Genomic DNA, 20188 nt, shown 5'->3' with positions numbered 1-20188 from the left:
GAAACAGGAAATCTCCCATTTTGTGCTTCCACATACAGTGCAAAATGGGAGATTTCCTTTTTCCCCATGGTAGCGCGATCTTGGAGTTGGTATATTTAAGTAGGGGGGTTTAGGGGGCACAGCCTCCCATATGGGGGGGTGCAGAGGGAAAGTGATGTATGACTTTTTTTTTTTTTTACATTTCATTTTAAGAGTTTGAGTTTTCAAAAATCGATCTTATGGTCTTGACCATACGAAGTTTGGGTTTTTGGGAATTCGAGCCTCTAAAGTGAATCCATATCTATATATATATATATATATATATATATATATATATATATATATATATATATATATATATATATATATATATATATATATATATATATATATATATATATATAAATAGCTGCCTACATCCCTCCAGGAAACAATTCCAGTACAATTGAAATCAATCTCTAAACTGTTACAAAAGCCATATCACAGGAAACCATTATTGCAGGAGACCTTAACACAGACTGGATGACATGTAACTCTAACAATCCTCATAACTACCTAAACCTCCATGGTTTCACTCAAATGATTTCTCACCCAACTAGAATTGACAAAAAAACAGATGATCTATTTTGGACTGGTTCTTAACTAATAAACCCCAGTATTACCAAATAGCAGGGTGTCTCCCAGATCACTTAAGTGACCACTTTGGAACTTACTGAGAAATCACAGTAACCCTACTAAACTAATCAACTTCTGCCAAGTTTGTAATAAGAAAAATTTTAACTTACAGATTCTACTAAATATTCTTGAAAAAATAGACTGGACTCCTCTTAAGCCACTGTCCTTAGAGGCTGCTGTGCAACACTTCAGTGACACCTTCCTTACTATTCTAAACAGACTTGACCCTCCAAGAATAGTTTGAGTCAAAGTCAACTACACACCATGGTTAACCCATGAGACTCATAGCCTCCTAAAACAAAGGGACAAGGCATGGAAAACCTGGGCTAAAAATAAATCCCTCCAAAACCATTTAATTTACAAGCAACTTAGAAAGAGTGCCAAACACCAAATTATACTATACAAACAACACTACTATTCTAATGTACAATGGAAATGCAGAATGAATCCACAAAAAATCTGGAACATAATCAATAACATACTTCATCCTGGCCACCCCCCCCAACTTACCTGATACCACAAACAATATTGCTGAACAATTTACCATATTATTCACTGAAAGTATTTTAGCACCGACTAAGAATAGCAAGTCTCCCACAATGCCAGTGCCCAACAATCCAAGCAATATTGTAGATGCAGTTTCATGTCAGTCAGTCGCAAACAAATTATTGCAAAACTATTCAAGAAGTTGAAACCCACTTCAGTAGCAGCAGATAACTTGCCAGCAGAATATCTAAAATTAACAGTAGATGTTATTGCCTTCCCTGTCAATACTTATAAACCACTCTATAACAGAATAGTATGTTCCAGCTATTTAGAAAATTGCATATATTACACTATTACACAAAGGAGGTAATTCAACAGAACTAACAAACTACCGGCCCCATTGCTATACTTTCACCACTTTCTAAAATTCTGGAAAGATGTATCCACTTTCAACTTCTTAAACACCTTCTAAACAATAATCTCCTCTCATCATCACAGCATGGATTCAAACCGCATCATAGCACTACTACAGCTCTTCTAAGTTTCACTAATAGGTTCATAGGTTCATAGGTTCATAGGTTCATACTGGGCTATCTGCCCTAGGGCATTTATAAGCCTAACCAGAGTATGTTTGGCTTTCGCCACCCATTTTAAATTAATTTTGCTATGCCCTTTTTCGAGGTTAGTATACTGTGCCTCTGTCTAACAGTGACACAGAAGTGATACCTGGGGTAAACCTATGATCTCCCATCCACTCATCAAGATTCCTCTTGAAGAGAGTCAATGAGGGACTCTGCCTAACCTGGATTGGGATTTTATTCCATAGTGAAGGGAGTCTCTGGGTTATGAATCTGTCCCTCCAGCATGTCCTATTTATTTCAGTGCTGAGGTTCAAGTCTCTCGAGCGTGTAGCTCGATGGGATTTGGATTTTTTGAGGTGCAGCATGTCCCTTAATTCCGGGTTGGACATGGCCTTATACGTCAGGCACAGGTCACCTCTGAGCAGTCGGTATGCCACTGAGTAGAGCTGGAGTTTCTTTAACCAGGCAGCATATGGCATCTGTTTGAGCCCTTTGATCCTCTTGGTGAGGTACTTTTGGGGTCTTTCCAGTTGCTGCAGGTGTTTGGTAAGGTACATCCCAAAAGGGGCATTGTACTCGATTATGGGCTTGATGAGGGATGGGTAAAGAGGCACGATGACCTCCCCTAATCTAGATGTGAATCCCTTCATGATTAGGTGGGCTATATAAAATGTTTTTCTAACCACTTTGGCCACGTGGTTGTCAAATGAGAGATTGCTATCAACTTGGGTCCCCAGGTCCCTAATGACTTCTTCTGTACTTAATGGATTACCACCTATGTGGTAATTTGTGGGCACTTTGTTTTTGCCAAAGGGATGACTATACACTTTTGGCATTTAGCTTGAGGCCATGGCTCTGGCACCAGTTGTCTGTTTCTATGAGGCCCTTTTGGAGGATGCTTGTGTCGGCTGGAGAGTCGATTATAGCACCCAGTTTGCAGTCATCTGCGAACTTGGTCAGCCACAGTCCTTCCGTGTTGGCCTGTACCTCCGAGAAATATATACCAAACAAGAGAGGTCCCAGGACTGAGCCTTGTGGGATGCCACTTGTAACTGGTTTGGAGTCTGACATGGCTCCAGCAATTCTAACCATGTGGGTTCTGTCCTTGAGCCAGTTTGCAACCCATCTAGTGACATAGGGGTTTATATTTAAGCTGGTGAGCTTATCTATAATGCCCGAGTGGGGTATTGTATCGAAGGCTTTTGCGAGGTCCAGACAGGCTGTGTGGACCACCTTCCCTTCATCAATGGCCTTGGTGACTGTTTCAAAGAAGTCAACCAGGTTTAAGAGGCAGGATCTGCCCTTAACAAAACCAAACTGGGTAGGATCCAGTGTCTGTAAATCCCCAATATCTTTATTTATGAGGTCCATAATGATCCTTTCCATAGCTTTGCAGACCAAGCTAGTCAGGCTTATGGGGCGATAGTTTCCAGGGTCCGTTGAGGCACCACCTTTGTGGAGAGGGACCACTGTTGCTGTACGCCACTCTTTGGGTACATATCCTGTAGTAAGGCTGAGATTGAACAGTAGTTTTATGTTTGGGTTTAGCTCTTCTTGGAGTTCATGTAGGACGCAGCCTGGGACACCGTCTGGTCCCACTGATGCTGTGTTTTTTGCTTTGGAGAGGGCGGCTCCCACCTGAGCATCTGAGATGTCGGGGGGCAGCACTCTGCTGGGATAGATATTTGCCCTTTTGGTGGGGAGGGGGGGGGAGAAGTTTGCGCTGAACCTGTCAGCTAGGATGTTGGCAATGTCTGCGGGATCAGTGTATTTTTTGTCATTTTGGACTAATTCTGAGCATATCTGTGAATTCCCACTCAGGTTCCTAACATAACTAAAGAAAGCCTTGTGATTATCTTTAGTGTCCTCTGCAATTTTTCTCTCGAAGCTGGCCTTTGACGATTTTATGAGTGCCCTTAGTTTTTTGCTAATACTGATCAGAGATGCCTTCCCTTTTTGGGATTTTGCTCTATCATGTAGTAGCTTCCTCCTTCTATTGTATAGTTTGTTTATGGCTGGGGTCCACCAGACAGGTTGTCTGCCTTTGGAGGATTGGGTCTTGGTTTTATTTGGGATTGCATGATCCATGCATTCCTGAAGGTGTTCATAGAATGCATTTATAAAGGATTCTGTGGTCTGGGCCGTATTTTCCACAGGCCCGGGGGCTTTGAAGGATTCTATAAATAAATTCAGAGACATTGGCAAAATAGTGTCTTCAGTCTTATTGGATATGTCTAAAGCATTCAATACAGTTTCCCATCCTAAGTTACTGTCCACTCAGAAAAATCTTAATATTAACCCTGATGCTGTTAACTGTTTTCAAAGTTATCTATCTAGCTACCAGGAAGCTGTGAAATGGAAGCAAGATCTATCCCCACTCCTTCCTGTTTCACTTGGAGTCCCGCAGGGTTCAATCCTAGGGCCCCTCCTCTTCAGCATATTCATAAATGATTTTAATACTGCCTCCTCTCAAGCATCTATCATACATTATGCAGATGATTCAGCCCTCATATGTGCAGCACCTACAATAACTCAGCTTCTTACAGCCACACAAAAAGCCTTCTCTGATATTGAAACATGGTTAACAAACTCACAACTCATTCTCAATCCTAATAAAACTAAACTTATGATCTTTCATCTTTCTAAACCTACTAAGCTCCCAGCAAACTTTTATATCACTGCTAGTAATAATACTAGGATTTTCCCATATTCCCAAACAAAACTATTAGGTGTCATAGTCAACACCAGACTAAAATTTGACATACACATTTCTAACACAAACAAAAAGGTTCACAACAAAATGGGAGCAATGTATAGAAACAAAAAAAAAATCCTTAACAGAAGCTGCAATATTAGCATAGCTATTAACCCACCTTCTCTCCTCACTCTCATATGCATCCCCCATACTTACCAACCTCAAAAAGTTAGAACTAAGTAAATTAGAATCATATTATAATAAGATTGCCAAATTTGCAACAGATTCCACACATTTAACCAATCACTGTCAATGCCTAAAAATCTTTCTTGGTTGGAACTACCTCATATTATGAACTATAACCAATTAATAATGGCTCACAAAATAATGCACAATCCTGACAACGTATCTTCCTTAAAAATCTTCTTCAACTTTACCCTAACATTCATACTCTGATCATCTAACAAAGACGTACTCCAAGTAACCAAAGTATCCCATACAGCAGGCAACTCTCTTTATTCTGATTTTGTTGTTAAAAATTGGAATACCCTTCCACATAGTATTAGATCCATAAGTAATCTTAATAATTTCAAAATATCTCTCAATCGACACTTATTTGAATCCTGGCTTTGCACATGTAACACTCCAGGTTAATAATTAACTTAGCATTACTTATACAATTTGGCTGTACGTACTAACTCTGTTAACATATCCTCTCTAACAACACTACTTCTCTATAAGTAGTTACATTCCTAGCTGCAACTCTCACCACGGAAGTATTACTAACTATGCACTACTTTGCCTAAGTGATTCTCCCGACTTAATTTCCTAACTAATGTTATGTTCCTCCACTTATATAAGTTCAGCCATATATTTGTCTATATTCAAGTGTTTAAAGTCTTGTTCTATTTGACACTACGTATATATTTTTGTTTTTACATTTTTGTCCTGTAAATATGTTAACACTCATTTTTTGTCAGTTTTGTTTATAATTTCTATTACTTTTGATAATTTGTATGTAAGCTTAGACTGGAGCTTTTCTCCCTGGGCCTCCACTGAAAATGGGCACTGTCCCAGCCGGACCATCCCGGTAAACAAATGTAAAATAAATAAATAAAATAAAAAACAGTACAATAAACCAGTGAAGTACTTGTATGCACCCCTTATAATAAACACAGGTAATCCACACTCAGTGGGGTTGTTTTGGCCCTGTACCATGTACAGCACACAGCCAGAAAATGAAGAATTGTTGAAATTAATTGCAAACTTTATGATTTCTCTCTCTGTCTCTCCCTCAGCACAAAGAGGTGACAGCAGTGTTGGCTGCACACGGGTCACATATTATGGACTCACCATCAGAGATGACTGATAAGGGAAATCGTTTAAAGGAGCTAGAAGTCTTTCCAAAGTTTCAGAGTAAACATCTTCAATCCCTGTTATTGAAGCTGAGGGTTATGCAGATAATCCTTTGCCTTGACTATGGTAATATTTTTGTGCAGAATTCCATCCTCTGTCTCTGAAGAGATTATAAATTATAGAGATTTCTGATTACTGTGTATCAGAGATATAGTACTTGTCTTTGGAAAGCTGATGCCACACAAATAAAAGTACTGTGAGTCCCAACCTGATCTCATTCCACCAAACTCACAATGATTCTAATGAACCTAAGTGGAAATCTTGGGTAGAAGTCATCTAACTGTTACAGGGGGCAACATTATAAGGTTTGCCTGGTATGTCTCAGTTGAGAGGGATGGTGAGATTGATTACATTTAAATAACTTTACAATGCCAGACAACATACGAAGGACTGGGTTGAGCATAGATTTAATTCTAACGAGTGAGGATTTATGGTGTGTTGTGACAAGCATTTTTTTCTTTCTCATTCCTTAGGGAAACACTGACCTATATTTTGCTAATATTTGTCAATAGCCATTTTGCATTTAGGATAAAAAAGATAGTTTATTATTGTAAGATATTTTACTTGCTAAAGTAAATTATTATTTTGTGGTTTAACCTCTGATTTTAGAAATTCCTTGAAGCTTTTTCCCTGTTTTATTTAGACTGAGTTTTCTTTTTCTTTTCTGTGAAATCTTTTCATCAATCTTTAGCAAAATGTTGCACATCATTTATTTTTAGAAAATCATGAAATTAAAAAAATATGACTCTGATTGCGTGCCCTATGACAGGAATAAATTATTACCTTATCTACCCAGTGTGTGTTCTTTATTGCTTTGTAACTGCATTGTAAAAGAACTAAGCATCAAAGATCAATCAGGTCAAGAGATATCTTTTCCCTTCTCACTTAACATCTGTTACTATTATAGTCATTTTCTCTTTAATTTTCTTTATAACTGCGTGGCCTTTTTTATGCTAATTGCATTACAGACTAGCACTTTTCGTCAGTGGATTTGTACAAATTTGTTTTCTGTGACTTAGCACATGTAACTGGTTCAATACTAATTAGATAAAATGAAAATCTGGCACACAGGTAAATAACTGGCCATTTGAAGTTTTTAATTTCTGTGTGTATGCATGTGTGTGTGTGTGTGTGTGTGTGTGTGTGTGTGTGTGTGTGTGTGTGTGTGTTTGTATGGACATATATTTATGGGTGTGTAACATATGTGTCCATGCATGTTTGTGTGTGTGTTTGTGTATGTGTGTATTTATGTGCATGTGCGTGTGATATATGGGTGCATGCATGTGTGTGTGTGTGTGTGTGTGTGTGTGTGTGTGTGTGTGTGTGTGTGTGTGTGTGTGTGTGTGCATATGTTCATTGTCTTCTTTGTGCTGACTCAGAACTGCCACCTTTAACTGTACAGCATGTGAAATATAAATTTGACACGTTAGGGTTCAGAAAGAGGAATGAGGCATAATACTCAATTGCTGCCACATTCCACCTAAATAATATAGTACACCAAACGAATCCAAAGCTGGACCACCCTTTTGAAAAGTATAATTGCAAATATAATAAAAGTAATGACAGCATTCAATATGACAAAGGCTAATACATGCACCTGTCAGACATGCATGCACACTAATAATGCATAGACATGTTATCAGTAAATTACTCAACCAGTGTAAGTCTGTTCTTAAAGAAAACACACTAATTATTTAAATATTGTCATTGCTAAAAATCTGCTGCAAGCCAATGTTTTGTGAAACAGCTGTCATTGATCCATAACAAATTATAGTTTCAGGTAACACTGAATTGAAATAGTTTCCATGTCAACATGACATTAATAGTTTAGAAGTTAATTAGACAGTGAACCTTTGTGAAATGTCTGTAATCTGTATGACATCAGAAACAAAGCAAAAAAAAAAAAAAAAAAAAAAAAAGATGGACATGTACATTATTTAGTTTTCATTGGCTGATATCTATATTACAACCACTGAATTAAGCCAAAAAGAAAGTAAACAGTCTAATTTATGTGCCTGCATGTAGGGTTGCCAGCTGTCCGGTTTTTGACCGAACTGTCCGGTTTTCAGACAAATTGTCCAGTTAAAAAATTTCATCAAAACCGGACATGAAGTCTGTTTTTTTTTGTGCTGCTAGAGGAGAGGAGAAAGTAAATGTATCCAGCTCGAACGGGAGCACTACTAGCTACTACACAACAATGAAATGCTTTTAACTTCAGTATTCCTGGTAGCTACATAGTTTAGACAGTACCTACATTAACTTAAGTGGCAGTGATGTAATACAAATGGACAAATTTTATTTTCTGCTATACGGATTGTAGAGATATCACTGGAAAGCAGTACTCCATGGTGGGAAAACGGTATTTTTTTAGCTATCGTTATCCTACCAACTACCAAGCAGTGACAAAAGAAATCTTATAGCAAGATTTAAAATGCTTAAGCACTCTGCCAACATTGCCCAGTGTTGCATTGTAGTACACTCAGACTGATTTTAGAACTTCACCATGCAGTGTAATACTGCTAGCAATTAACACGCCCTGATTTGTATTATCCTCATCTACTATGTTGAACCGTATTCCATGAAACAAATTGTGCATCTTGCTTTTTGGGCACTTGCAGTTACCCAACATTGTTTTGCTTTTGCTTGATTCTGTCGCAAGGGACCACATTGAAAAATAAAACTACCTCTTTGCCATGTTCAGAAAATGGCAAGTGTGCTAGCTGCATGTGATTTCTTTTCCTACGTGCATCTTTCTTAGATCTAGAGGCTTGAGTCATCTTTCATTCAGTCTTATTGCCATTTTACAACTGCATAGCGGCGGTCCAGTCTGCATCTTCATAAACTTGTATAGAGCGCATTGTTGTAGGAAGTTACCTGTTTTAACCCGCAACTTTGGCGTGATATAGAAAAACATTAATGAAACTCTTTAAAGTATGTGTGCTTTTCTGAGATTGTGACGTATACTTTGAAAATAACATAAAACATAAGTCACCTGTTAGAAATCCATTCATCCACAACCCCTTTATCCCATTTTTTGCATATGTGACATGTAAAGAAAAAGAGTGGGAGGTCAGTCGGACCCAGTACAAGATCTTAAGTACTAGCATCTGAAATATCACACTAGGGGCAGTAACACTTAGCTCAATTGACCCCCACCCAATACAGGCACAGCCAAGGACTGAAACTTCCTAATCCGAAGTACGAAACAGAAAATATGTTACATCTTAACAACTGAGTACCTGTCCCATGCCCCAGTACAAACAGTATTTGACAGAACTTTCAAAATGCAAGGGAATGTTAAGATCATCGTTTCTGAATGAGCAGATTTATGGGGTAAATCAAAACTTACAATTTTTTAATAGCAAAGATAACTGCTTGCATTTTTTTGGATTTTTTTAATCAGATTTACCACCATGTGCACAGGCTGCTAGCTCTTGACCTTTTATCTCCATGGATCATCCATAATTAGGTTTAGGAAAATAGAAAATAAATAACTGGAGAAAAATGCAGCATATTGACACTTTTCATCAATACTGGTACTTACATCTGCATCAGCCTAGCAGTGCAATTAGTGCCGCCTGTGTTCTTTTCTCCCCTTTAAGTATGGCTTAAGTCATCAAAGTGGGTGGTCCCATCAGCTGATGTCACTGTGATGTCACAAAATAGGTGGGGCATGGGCGGGAGAGGGGGTGGGAATGGGTGGAGTTATGTGTGATGCGAGGGGGCGTGACTTTAGTCTGGTTTTAGCCGCAAAGAAACCTGGCAACCCTACCTGCATGCTATTTTGGTGTCACATGAGAAACTCAGCAAAATATAAGACAAACTGAAGACAGTGATTCTGATGTCCTGCTAATGTGCACTACTAAACTGAGCTCTTATGCTTTTCAGTATACTCGTGGTGGTAGAGAGAGGACCACATGAACCCAATCTTTGTAGCGGGGGTGCTCTAGGATGAAGTTTCAGAAAAGGTGTAAGCATATCAAAAGTAAGTCATAAAGTAAGTGATTCGAGTGAGAGCGCATGGCCAAAGTAGCATAAAATGCAGAACAAATAACTGTGGTGCACAAAAATATCAGGATTATGCTCTAAAATATATGAAAAGATAGGACTTGATAAACACCTTTCTGATATCAGAAAAGTACTTAACAATTATTAAGCACCCCCTCATTGCTGCTAAACACTAGTCTTGTGCTAGCATATTAACAGTGCTAAGTGCAGCAGTGACAACACAAAAGCAGTAGGGAGCTGTTAAATGCTTTATTAAGACTTTTGTAAGTCATGATGAAGAGTTTATCAGCCTTCTGATGCTCTTCTTTGGTGTCTGCTCTCTGCATAGAAGAATTTAGTGTTTTACGGCTTCTTAAGCTATAAAAAACTTACTGTTGCTACACTGCTTTTTACTTTTGTAGAACATGAGAGCAGGTAAAGCTCCATGTACTACAAAGAATTATGATCAGGTCTATCCAACCATAACCAGGGAAATTATGTGTTCTAGATGCAGATGTCAAGATTAGCCTCTCAAAGCTTTGTTCTTGAGGTGAATTCCTTTTTATCCATGTCTCAAACACATGACATTGTACTTAGATCATAGACCCAAGTTTAATCCACTGTGTTATAACCACCTCAGATGTGGTATCATTCTCAGAAGAATAACTACACATGCAGCAGACCACATGCCTGCAATGGTGATCAACAAAATAGCCAATGTGATTCCACAGCTGCAGAACTAACATACAAATTAGTGCACTAATGAGAAGATGATGAGCTGCTGCTTATTCATGGGTGTGATATAAAGGTAGAGTAGGCCATACATCCCTTGATTGGGTGCTATTTTCAAACAAAAATTGTTTTGTATTGTTTTCTTTATTCATAATTTATCAGCCCCATCTTACCCCATGTTTTTCATTTTTCAGTTCCCACTGAGAGTGTTGGGAGTTCATTTATTGTCATGATAGTAAAACCTTGTGATTTTGTAGGTAGAAAAGCCATGCACTTCATACCAATTACCTACAGACTCAGCATAGGTGTTTCTCTAAAGAGTTGGAATTTATTGCTAGGTGAGCTAAAGAAAATGACTCAGTGACTGTTCATGTTGGTGACCTATGACTTCTTTTAATCACAGCAAGCTCAAACATCCAGCAAATACTGTCACTCGCTAACAGTGTTTTGATTAGAGAGTGCAAAATATGTATCTTAAGAATTGTCAGTGTATGCACTGTTAAATGATAAAGGAAAGAAAACTTTAATATGTACTTATTAGTAAATGATAAAGGAAAATAAACTTTTATATGTACTTATTAGTGAATAATTAAAAAATAGATATAAAAAGTCAGCTCTGATAATGTAACTCCCTGACTACAGCCTAGGCAAACCGAGCTGAGCTAAGAGTCCATGTGTTTGAAGGACCTAATAGAGAAGGGTGGACTGGACATGCTTATCTTGGGGCAGGGTGGAGAAGAGGAGCATGCATACTGACCCAATCTCTGAGAGTAAAGGTGGTATTTGTTAAGCCAGCCTTGGTCAGGCATTCAGCCCACCAAGCCACCCTATGGTGTTAGCTATTATTAGTGAGTGCAAAAGAGTGTAAACCTATACGAAGGCCACCACAGTTATGAAAGTAGCTCAACCCTACTCCCCAGGAGTGGGATTAGGCCCTTCAAATTTCTCACTATTATGATGCCAGCAAAGAGTTAAGCAACCCTAATTGTGGATTAAATTATGGACTTTTGTGAAGGCTCTTAAATCCATGAATCTTGGACCCCTTCACCACAGAGGAAAACTGGGCTAAATTCTAGCTAGTAGAAGCTTGATAGCAGCACCATGATGTCAAAAAAGAAACCAGAGAAAATAGTTATGAAGATTTATACAGAGGTAGCAGTATTTATAATTTCACAAAAACTATTGCACTGCATGGTTTCCAAGAAATCATTAGAACATACTTTTATTACACTTAAGTTATATATTGGAGAGAGTTTACTAGTACTGGACCAAATTATGATATTAAAAAGCAATTGAGGCAGTTATCATTAGTCATGGAAAATGGAGAAAATCCAGGTTCACATGGAAAGAACTGCTTATAAAAGTTTATATTAAGCTATAAACCAATAAACTTGTAAATCAAAGTGTGTTGACTGAGCTGATATCACTGGATGAAGTACTTTAGCTGCATGCTGAAGTCTGTCAGGAGAAGCTGATCATACTATATGGTATTAAACCTGTCACTTTGGAGACTGCAAGTGTCTCTACAAAGGCCTGTAAGAGTTGGGCCCTAGCAGAATCATATACCACTTTACAGGAGCCACTTTCTTTGAAACCCTAACAAACAACAGTGATCAACACATTGCTTAAAATACATGAAACTACATTGGTTTATTTTCTGTTTAAACTGAATTATTTTATTTAATTTTGCTGAAACACATGCTTAGATATGGGATTCATTTTTTAATTTCATATATATATATATATATATATATATATATATATATATATATATATATATATAAATGTGACAGTGACTAGATCATTTATTAGTCACAGGAAGCAGTATTAAGTGTTGCAAAGGCTACAGCAGCCTGTATTAAGTTTCAAAGGCCAATGTGTGCGGCTGGTGCATCACAAACTGAGTACTTATGGTGTGTGCTGGAAAGAAATGGTGTTAGTCCTCCTGCTGAGAAGGATAAGGGTTTTCACCAGGTGCTTCTCTACTTACATGAAAAAAATGCATGCATATATTGGCTTAATAAATTACTATGGAAAGTCTGTGCGTGAAGTACAGCTTTGGTGATGCATGAGATCTCCAGCTGTAGTTTTTGTTTCATCCCCAACTAATTATTCTGACCAACTACTTTCATTCATCTGTATATACTAGATTTACTCATTCCTTTGTGACCTGGATCATGGCTAAAATGAGTTTATAAAGGACTGGTTCAATTGCCAAGTTAAATAAATATACACTTAAATTCAGTGATTTCCATAAAGTTACCATTTTAGTGAACACGTTTAGTTGTTAACCTGGTAAATGCATTGATCCAGTACATACATTCCAGTCTTAGGTTTTGGGTAGTACTTACTGGGTACTGGAGAAATTTATCCAAAATTCCAGGAAAATGATCTGTAAAGAATAGGCATACAATTCGTCAAAGTAGTGTATTCAGACATTTGCTAGTATTGCTACAGCATTATTTACAATACTTCAGTCATGCTCTCTCTGATTATTAAATGAAATATTGTCACACATAATAATTGCTCTTGAAAGTATTTCACATGTACCAAAACATCTGCATTTTAGATATGCTTCTATAATGGTGCTGTATATTAAAAACTGAATGACAAAACTTGGCTAATTTAGCTACCCTCAGTCGGGATTCTCACTCTCCTCTTGTGTTCTGCACATCCCCACACCTTTGTTGGAGGGAGGACCCTTCCAAACGTTGCCAAGAAACCCAATGATTTCTACTTCTACATCTCCTGACTACTTATTAATGCATCTCTGTAGGGTAATTGAAGCATTTAGGAGATAAAAAGCAAAGTTCTAATGAATTACTTTGTAACATTGCATTCCAAAGCTTTTTATAAAAATGTAAGTATCCTGGAAATTCTTAATCAAGGTACAGATAACCATATACCTGTACCAGATAGTAGCACTGAAGCACAGTTTGTTTGAGCAGTGACGTCAAGTACATAATGTTCATTTTACCTGGTCGTCCATTTAAAAAAAATGAGCAGATTTATCAAATTCAGTTAATGACCAAAACAGACAGTACATTTTAAAATATATATATGCACATCTAAATATCATCCCTCGAGATCCACAGTTGTTTTTAATTTTGTTAAGGACAATTCTAGTCAAAAAAAGGTTGTCTGCCTTTGTCTTAAACCATTCTGTAAATGTTCTTAACAAATGCAAAAGCAGCAGGATGCATTATGTGCCTTTATTAAAATGTAAAGCAGCTGAGGCCATGACTCCTAATATGCTCTTATATCAGAGTACACGTGCACATCATGAAAATGTTGCACTACAGACTGTATCATCATTGCTGATAACCTGTTGAATTAAAACCTAAGAGCTCATCTGCTACTCCACATCTTGTTATAATGCTTGTGCAAAGCATCAGTAGTGGGACTGTTTCAAATCAAAGGTTAATTATGATAAACAATAAAAGCAAATTACAGGAAAGCAAAATAAAATCATTGTGTCATTAATTATAAGTGTGATCTGTTCCCAGAAACTGTAATATTATTTACATTCAGAGATATGAAAGGCTCAAACTGACACAGATGAAAACAATCCCCAGGATTCAAGAAGCTCGGCGCAAGGACGGTTTTAGCATTGTGCCGAGCATCCTCACTACAGATGGCACAGTAGCGCCATATGAATATGTATGAGGACACGCCGCCGCTCCCCCGAGGTGCACAGGAAATGTGTGCAGGTGTAGGAGGCATGTACAAGTGCTCTACGGAGGTGTAAACATGCCCCGACAGTTGCAAAACCTACTATGCCTACTAGTAGAGCCCGCCCCTAATAGTAAGTCAGTAATTCAGTGTCCGTGGATGCCGAAATGTATGCTAAGCATACAAGAGAGTCCACGAACAGTGAAATAAAATCAAAGTAGTAAACACATAAGCATGCAGAGGAATGTTGAGCCCTGTCACTAGAACATTCATAATTTGATTCCCCGTGTCCCTATCATACATTTGAATTCTTGCAATATCGAAGGTGTAAGCAAAGCGCAACGTGTTTTCATGTCGCTGTCTTCCGCCGAGCGTAGCTTACACATCAAATTCATTCAAATAGAAAAAAACATGCTGAATCAATGTAAATGTTAATAGTGTAGTGTTTAGAGCATCTGCCTAATGAACAGTCATTCACAGTTCAAGCCCAACAATAGCACATATCATTTTCCATGTGGAATGAATGTTGTTTTGCTGTAAAACTGACATAAGAGTATCGCATGAGATATTTAATTTAAATAGCATTCAAGCAAAGTGGCACTGTCATAATGAATAAAGCATTAGTAAAGAGGTGTAAGCACAAATAAGCAGCAGTAATCACATATAAGTACCAGTAAGCAAGTCCGTGTGCGCTTGCACAGGTCTAAGCAGTGCCCAGCATAGGATAGGACATGTATATAGGTATGTACAGATATATAATACATATATATATATATATATATATATATATATATATATATATATATATATATATACTGCGGTGGTGGTGCTGCGGTAGCATTGTCGCCTCATAGCAAGACGTTGTCCCGTTTGATTCTCAGCTAGAGCGTCTTCTGTGAGGAGCCATACCTGAATGGGGCGTGCCTTCGTTGAAGGTTGTGTGTCAGGGCTGGTAACCGGTACGTAAAATTCCACTACCAATTATTAGCGGACTGGAGTTCTGCTGTGGTGACCCCTAACTGGGAAAAGCCTAAAGACACAAACAAATATATATATATACGTATACATATATATATATATATATATATATATATATATATATATATGTGTGTGTGTGTATATATATATATATATATATATATATATATATATATATATATATATATATATATATATATATATATATATATATATATATATATATATATATATATATATATATATATATACACACACACACACACACATATATATATATATACACACACACACACACACACACACACACACACACACACACACACACACACACACACACACACACACACACACACACACACACACACACACACACACACACATATATATATATATATATATATATATATATATATATATGTATGAAGAAAGAATGACATAACAATAAAGCATACAAAAGGAATGAGAAGGGAATCAACAGCAACCCCAGTATTATATAGCGCTGTCAGCGTATATCATATCAAGCTGGGCAGGAGTGAGCAAAGCACTGCTACTCACACCACAGGCAGGATATTACCAGTGGGAGTAACATTGCTGATCTGCTAAGTCTACTTTACGTGCAGAGGGTAGTCCCTGGTGGGACTACCCAAAAATTCATAGACTATTTGGCCATCTGACCATTACACAAGCAAGGGCAGGTATGTTCAAGGACTAAATGGTGGGAGAGCCTGAAAATACATGGGTTGGGACAACATACGTGTAGGGCCCCAAACACTCGGGAGAGGGTGATGTGTGGAGGTGTGTCATGGCTGCGATAACAAGTGGACAAAGGATGGTATGCGTGTATGTTGAACACGGGTGGGGTGGAGGAACTATGGGTATTAAATTATGGAGCCAGGCGTGCCAGGGTTGGATGGGCTGGTTCTAACTGGACTGCCCCATGGAGGTCTGTGAGTTTTTTATAAGTATATATGCATACACACATGCAGACATCAATATGTAGAAGTACATTCTCTGTAACGCATTCATTCCATTTGCAGACATAAATAACATAACTGTGCCCTAACAAACCTCGACAGTAGATAGAATAATAGGTTGTGCTTAAGAGGGAAGGGACGAAAATGCTAAAACGCAGAAGTGTGTAGAATGTCCGAAGTCAGTGCTGTGCTGAAAAAAATCAAATGTGAGGACTTTCCCACAAATGGAATCATTCCTGTGATCTGCCTGCTATGGCAACGCCAATTACTAAACCGGTCTGTTTGTAAAAGAAATACGCTGAACACGTACATAATTAGGCTCTCATGTGTAATGTTTGCGTTACCACATAGTCATACTTATTAATTTATTGTAGTGTCATGTTAATGGGAGTAAGCATGTTATGTAATGAAGTATAGAGTCTAATCTTGACGTAAACACATGCGTGTCCCATGTGGAACAACCCAAAAATTGTGAATAGTATTCTTTTGGTTGCTCATGTCACCAATGTTTGTGGACAAAAAGTCTGGGAGTTCTGAGGATACGTGGAGTGAGTCAACCGATGGGATGGGTCTACAGGAGCAGGAAGTGGCCAATGTGTAGTGGTGTGGATACACCGTGAATCCAACTGGAGAATGGATGACTGCAGAGTTAGGGTGCGTGTTTGGGTAACCAGGAGCCATGGGTATATGGGTATATATTGAAATGAAGCAGCACAGCAATAGTGTATTGGTTAGAGCAACCGCCTAACGAACAGACATTCCCGTACCGAATCCCACTGCATCACATACCATTTACCATCGGTAATCTGTGCATGAACATATTGCAACATCTGTCCACTGTATAACCTGCAAAATAACAATTAAAAGTTAACTGGAGTGAAGTGTCAGTGTCATACTGAATAAGGCACTAGTAAGCAGGTTTAAGCATATATAAACACCAGTAAGCATGTATAAGTGTGTTTACATGGGGTATGCATTGCTTTACAGACACACATTTTATATATATACATATATATATATATATAGAGAGAGAGAGAGAGAGAGAGAGAGAGTTGCAGACATATACATATAACATAGCATACAAAAAGATAGATTTAATTATTGAGGATAATTTACTACAAGGTTTAATTGATGACAAGTTATATAGATTTTTTTAAAGTTGACAAACCTTTTCTTCCTACTATGTTTGGCATCCCCAAGGTACACAAAGTCAATGTAAATCCACCTTTAAGACCTGTTGTGACATCAGATGGCTCCAAAACCCAACCACTAGCAATTTATGTTGATACAAAATTGAAGCCCTTTTACAAATTATACCCACACATTTTGATTGATTCTTGGGATTTATTAAACAAAATTAACCAACTACAATACCAATCCCATTATTCATTTCTTACTGTTGATGTAAAGGATTCATTCTCCATGATTCCACACAACACAGGTTTAGAGTGGTTTGAACACACGTTAATGGAATTTAAATTCCTTAATGATCATGAATTTAGACTTGTACTAGAGAACACAGATTTGGTTCTCAAAAACAATTTCATTTACTTTCAGGGAGATATTTTTCAACAGTTGGATGGTGTGGCTATGGGGGCAACTTGTGCCCCCATTTTTGCCAACATAGTTATGTTATACTGGGAGTTACATTTTGTTTTTAACTCCCCATTTATGGACAACATTGTAAAATATTTTCGTTTTTTCTACGATATATTTATAGTGTGGAAGGGTACCCATGATGATATTCCTAAGGTTATGGAATTTTTTAACAGTTCTACTAAGTTTCTTAGCTTCACACATGAATTCAACACAGAGGAGATACCCTTTAGATGTAGCTACCGCAAAAGATATTTTGAATGAGAAATATGTGTCGAAAATGTATAGGAAGGCTTGTTTTTCTAACTCATATTTACATTACAACAGCAACCACCCTCCTTTACAGAAGAAGAATAGTATAAAAGGACAAATGGTTAGGGTGGCAAGGATGACATCCAACTATACAGATTTCATAAACGAAATGGAATATGTACATAAATTATTTTTGGAGAGAGGTTACCCTGATTCTATTATTAATTCTCTCAAGGAGGAGGTGATTAAGGGATGGGGTACACGATTTGTACCCTTACTGAACTCAGAGCACAACACAGTGAATATTGGTTTCAATAAAACTGGTGAGGGTGATAATGGGGGGACTTGTACAAAGAAAGATACTACTCTTTTAGTTACGACATACAATTCAGAGACTAACCTGATGAGAAGGGCCATTGACAAGACATGGGATGTGTTTAAGAGCATGCCCAATAGGTTAGAAGTATTTGATAGGCATTTGTGTTATAGCTTTAGAAGGGACCTGAATCTTAAAAACATCTTTGGGAAGACTAGACAGGAGAACAATGAAGAAATGTATAACAAAAAGGGAACTTTCCGTTGTGGAAGATGTTCCCAATGCATTTTTGTAGCTAACAAAGGTGATTTACTACTACCCACTATCCCAATGACCCTTAAGAGCAAACAATACTACACTTGTTATACAAAAGGGATTGTATATTTAGCTTACTGTACCATCTGTTGGGCCTATTATGTGGGGGAAAATGGAAAGACACCTCGGTCAGAGGATTTATGAACACATGTATGATGTCAACAGAAAAAGGGAAACAAACACACTTTACAGACATACTCTGTTATGCACAGAAGCTAATTTTAAATTTTGGATTTTTGGAAATGCTACCCAGGGACAGTAGCGGGGGAGACTGGGAAAATAAGTTGTGTTTTAGAGAGCTAATTTGACAACTACATTTGGATTCAAACACACCCCCTGGGATGAATGATCACGTATCACTTTTACCAGCCTTAAGATTAAGAGCTAATAAAGTATATCAAAACAAAGTAAAACAAACAAAAATAACTAAATGACAATTAAATATTAGAAATTAAGAACCTGAACAATTTTAGTTTTTAGTTTGGAGTTTGTACTATGGAAACATGATGTATTAGTTTTTTTGTCTTGTATTGTGTAATATACAGGAATTACATGTGATGTTTGTATTTTATTTATGTACCATCACAGATTTCACATCTCAAATATTTTAAACATATCTATTTTTAATGCATTTATTCAACATACTTATTTATAATGATATCTATACTTATGAACTTAATATATTATAGGAGAGGTTTAGCTTATTATATTATTACATTACTATATTAAATTTAGTATATTAAATTTAGCATTTTTAGAATAATTTTTTAATAATGGTTATTGAACCTTATGAAGCTAGAGAAATATATATATATGTGTGTTTTTTGTTTTGGTTTTACCATGTCATTAAGTATATTTATTCATAGTTTACGATGTACATACACAGTTTTTAACATTTTGTACTGTACCTTTAACCAAACCACAGTAATTAATGAATTAATGACTTAATTGGAATGAATTGAACTTTAAATCAAGTATAAATATGTCCACACATTAGATTTCATTATTCAGAAGAAGTTTCCAGAGTGGAAATGAAAGTGCTTAATCAATTTATTTTGTTATAAGGTTTAATAAACTGTTTCTTCATTACCCGGTCATTGACTGAAAAGTTTGTGCCTTGCTGATACTACGGACTGTTTGTGGGACTGCCTTTATTGGGATCCTGTTTAAGCAGAGAAAATTTTGAGATATATATATATATATATATATATATATATATATAGTTGCAGACATATACATATAAGTATAAATATATATATATATATATATATATGTATACATACATGTATTGCACAACATACACATACAACCACATCAAGCCACAGATGCGGTACATTCACCTTGCTGGTGTGTGTGTGCATGTGTGTGTGTGTGTGTGTGTGTGTGTGTGTGTGTGTGTGTGTGTGTGTGTGTGTGTGTGTGTGTGTGTGTGTGTGTGTGTGTGCGCGCGTAGATATACACAGATATACAGCTATGATAGGAAACAGCACCCAAGAATGACATATGTTCACAGGCTATGCCAATAGAAGTG

Source organism: Protopterus annectens, chromosome 8.part0, assembly GCF_019279795.1.
Source record: "Protopterus annectens isolate FY-2018-M chromosome 8.part0, PAN1.0, whole genome shotgun sequence".
Lineage (NCBI taxonomy): Eukaryota > Metazoa > Chordata > Ceratodontiformes > Protopteridae > Protopterus > Protopterus annectens.
The sequence above is the reverse complement of the archived record's forward strand: the minus strand, read 5'-3'. Positions refer to the sequence as shown.